Source organism: Lupinus angustifolius, chromosome LG04, assembly GCF_001865875.1.
Source record: "Lupinus angustifolius cultivar Tanjil chromosome LG04, LupAngTanjil_v1.0, whole genome shotgun sequence".
In the NCBI taxonomy this organism is placed as follows: domain Eukaryota; kingdom Viridiplantae; phylum Streptophyta; class Magnoliopsida; order Fabales; family Fabaceae; genus Lupinus; species Lupinus angustifolius.
In genome coordinates, this window is record NC_032012.1 from 21,265,065 (window position 1) to 21,269,441 (window position 4,377).

Genomic DNA, 4,377 nt, shown 5'->3' on the forward strand with positions numbered 1-4,377 from the left:
TATGCAGATGGCCAACAACAACACTCACATTCGAGGTTATCACTTCACGATGTCCCTAATGGGACAATGGGATAGTGATGGGCACAAATATACATACACAGGCCCCTACGTTCTGTCGTTGCACATGGTGTGCAACGGGTCATCGATGATGATCCATCAACCCGACACCTACATTAACACTTCTTTCACCTTGCCGCCAAGGAGGCTGAGGTCTCCAGAGGTTGGACTTCGGTACCCGCCAGTCAGGAGTGATGGCGCTACTCCCTCCCACGGTCATAGGATGTGGCCAGATTGTTTGGATGCTCCGTCATCCAGTAGAGCCAAGAGGAGCCGGGTTCTTGGAGGAGGTCCCTGCAAGAAGGCTCCGGTTTTGAGAATGTCATCCCCTCCGAATTATGCCGCATGTTTATGGCATAATGAAGTGGAGGAAGAGGAGGAGGACGACGAGGTCGTTGAGCTCATAAATGTAGAGAGCTTGGTGGAGGTGATCGACCTCGTGTCAGACTCGGAAGAGGAGGAGGACCCGAGTGAGGGGTCCAGCATTTAGGGAATCTTTTGAGTCAGCTCGTGGATTAGTCGATGTCCCCTTTTGTTTTTGGTGGGGGCTGTGTTTCGTTTTGAATTTGTATATGTTAGTGGCGATGTAGTTTCCGTCTTTGTTGACCTAGTTTGTTATGACTTAACCGATTATATGCATTGTGTTATTTAGGAAATTGTGAATCAGGTTAAGTTATCATTCGATAACGATAAGTTGATTTTCCGCATTCGAGTTACTTAAAGTGATGTCCCGGAAAAGGAAGATTTGAAAAGGAGGCAATTTTATATAATTCATTTAAAAAAAATTACTCATTTTTCCGCAATGTTTTTTTAGAAGTATTTTTCGGGGCGTTACATCTACACCCAAAAAAACTATTTTTTTTCTAAAACATAAAATAAACAAAAGATAGAAATTTTTTAAAACAAAGTTTTAATATGAGTTGCAGTATCAGACGTAAGGGCTATGTTGCACTCATATTTTAATAAAAAAGGATTTTTAGATAAAAAAATAAAAATTAGGATTTCTTAACTAAGTTTTCTTATGAGATACAATATCAGACGTATGAGCTATGCTTCGTCCATATCATTTTAAAAGGATTTTTAAATAATAAAAAAATGGGGAATTTTTCAATTAAGTTTTAGTATGAGATGTGGTATCAAACGTAAGGGCTTTGCTTCGCTCATATCTTTTTTTTAAAGTATTTAAACTTTACTATTTTTAAGAAATAAAATTAACCCAACCAACAAACTTTTTTCTACCCAAAGAATTACATAGTCTTGATTCCCATAAAGTGGTTACGCAGGACCAAGATCACTCTTGTCAGACATAATATTAAAATAAAGTTTTTTTTGTAATAATATAATAATAACACAATTAATAAGCCATGCAATATAATATGGTACCGTTCAAATGGGCAACTGGGGTGCTAATACCTTCCCTAGTGTGTAATCGACTCTTGAACCTTTATATCAAAGTCCAAGGCCCAATGAGATTGGGCAAAAAGATTTTTCTACATTTTGTACGTAAAAAATGTAGTGGTGACTCTAATTAGGTCGTGCAGCCGAAAATCAGAGCGCGACATGCCTATAGAAAACAAAGTGAGTTGGAAAAAGGGTAAGAAAATTATATGTATTGAGTTTTAAGTTTTGGTACGCCGGTAATACAAGATAGACAAATTAGGTGTGTATAATTCTAGATAAGAAATGAAAGAAGGATGTGGTTGATATAAAAAATTGGTGATACAATCATATTTCTAAAGTTTGTAACAAAGAAAGACACGGTTAAGGTGATGAGTCCTTATGCACCTCATGTCGGGCTATAAGAACATCATAACATAAAATTTTAGAAGGTATTGTCCAAAGAATATCTTTAGTAGGAAAAAATCTCCTACGAGGAAATCTTGATGGTCATGTGGGAAATAACACTAAAGAATTTGAAGGTTTTCATGGGGTTATGTCAAAGGGGAATAGGAAGCAAATACGAAAAATAATACTATTTTAGGTTTCTCCTCAAGTTTTGATTTAACAATAGCAAATATTTCTTTTGAGAAGCAGGAGGAACATCCGGAAATTATGATGTGTAATAAATTATAAAATAAAATATGTGACATGGATAAGAAAAGAATTGACATTCTCTAATAGTAATAGAGATACTCTATGTCGCCTAGATTGAATGAGTTGAATCAAATGAGTCAGAATAAAAAACTAATTCATTAATCTTTCATAAAATCTAATCGAAAATACGGTGTATAAGAAATAGGATAATATTTTTATTAAAATATTTTTCTTGGATGAAGTGATAGAGACAATATTCTTAAAATCTTATTGAGCTTTTGTTTTTATTCTTCAACATCTTTCTCTACTTTCCTAAATCTTATAACTTAATTGATTTTCTATTCTAAGACTTAAATATTAAATTTTTATTTCACATATAAGATTTATCACGTGGTTATGAAAATCATATTATATCGACCAGTTCAACCAAAAAACTGATGAATCGACCATCATACTAATACAATATAACTTATACCGACCATGCAATTATAACAGTCAAAATCGATGATACATGTCAGTTTTCATTTAAATAGGAATAGTCATATTAGATGGCTTTAATTTAAAATTAAAAAAGTTTAATGTGACCTTGTTACTTTTTACTAAGATATTATTGTCAATGATCAAACACACAATAATTACATTTGCACTACGTCAGAATTGATATTTAACAATGCTCATTCAACATCACTTATGTGTTGAATGGTGTTAAATGTAAGGCAGAAGAGAATTAAGAGCGCATATTGAAGCAATCGATGTTAAAGTTGTTATCTTTCACAATGTTTATTGAAGCAAACGTTGTTAAATGTCATAGTTCATATACTTAAAATTTATTCTTCAATAAGCACTGTTAAAGGTGTTATTTTTAACAATGCTTATTGAAGAATGTTTTGTCAAATGCGTTATCTTTTACAGTGCTTATTGAATAAAGCGTTGTTAAATGGCTTACTTCATATATTTAACATCACTTATTCAATAAGCGGTGTTAAAAGTGTTATCTTTAGCAACACTTATTGAAGAAAGCATTGTTAAATGTCTTCATATATTTAACAACACTTCTTCGATAAGCGCCGTTAAACGCTTGTTTTAGTTAGTGGAATTATTTTCAAATTCAAAAACGAAACCTCACACAATAATACACATATCACTCATTTTATTATTTCTCTTATTTTTCCTCTTCTCCTTAAGTTACATTTTTTTCTCTTTTGTTTTTAGTTTCTCTCTTCAAGCAAGTTATCAATTTCTGATTTTTCTCTTCAATCATAAGGTAAATCGTTATCTTATTTTAGCTCATTTATTTCTCTATTCACTAATAGTATGATATTTATTTGTTGTAAAGTTATACAGCTATGATGTTCTAGGTTTTTGGCTACGGTTCACTACTTTAGAAGACATGGTTTGAGTATAATGATAAATTTTCTTTCTCAAATGCTGTTAATTTTGTATTTTTTTTTCCTAACTTTTGCAATTTGTTTAGAGATGACATTTTTTATTTGTATTTGCAGCTTGCATTGATCATTGAGGAACACAAGAACCCTTTGTAAGGACTTGCACATTGGAGGAGAAAGAATGAACAATTACATAAGATCTCATTACTCACATGTTATTTTATAAAATTGGAATCTGTTAAGGTTGAATGTAGCTGGAGTCGTTGGTGATTTAAAAAATCTATTGCAAATGGGGTGAAGTTAAATATGCTTGTCATGTGTTTGATAGAATATCTATGAGAGATATTGTCTTATTTAGAAAGTAGATATTTAATGGTGCTTGCTTTAGTGAGCGCTGATAAATATCTATTTTCTATAGCACTATAAAAAACATTTGTTGAATATAACTTTATGTACTACTGCGCTCACATAGAAAGCACCATAAAAGTGTTGTTAAATAACAATTTTAAGTGCTATTGTTTTACTATCCTGGCGTAGTGTTGTTTACCTTTCTAAAACATGATATATTATAAATTCACAAATTTTATTTTAACAAATGTTTTAAGAGAAAAAGATGTATGCATGACAATATATGACTCTTATACACTGGCATTGCATCATCCACCCTTATGTTGTTATTATTATTGATTTTTCAAAAAAAGTAATCCAAATAAATGATTAATGGTGAAGTTCATGTGCATAATTATTTACACTGTTAATGTATAAATTTTACACTTGTGCTTTAAATAAAAATATTCATGACATTCTTTAATAGTTTTTCAAGTTAGTAATATATATATATATATATATATATATATATATATATATATATATATATATATATATATATATATATATATAT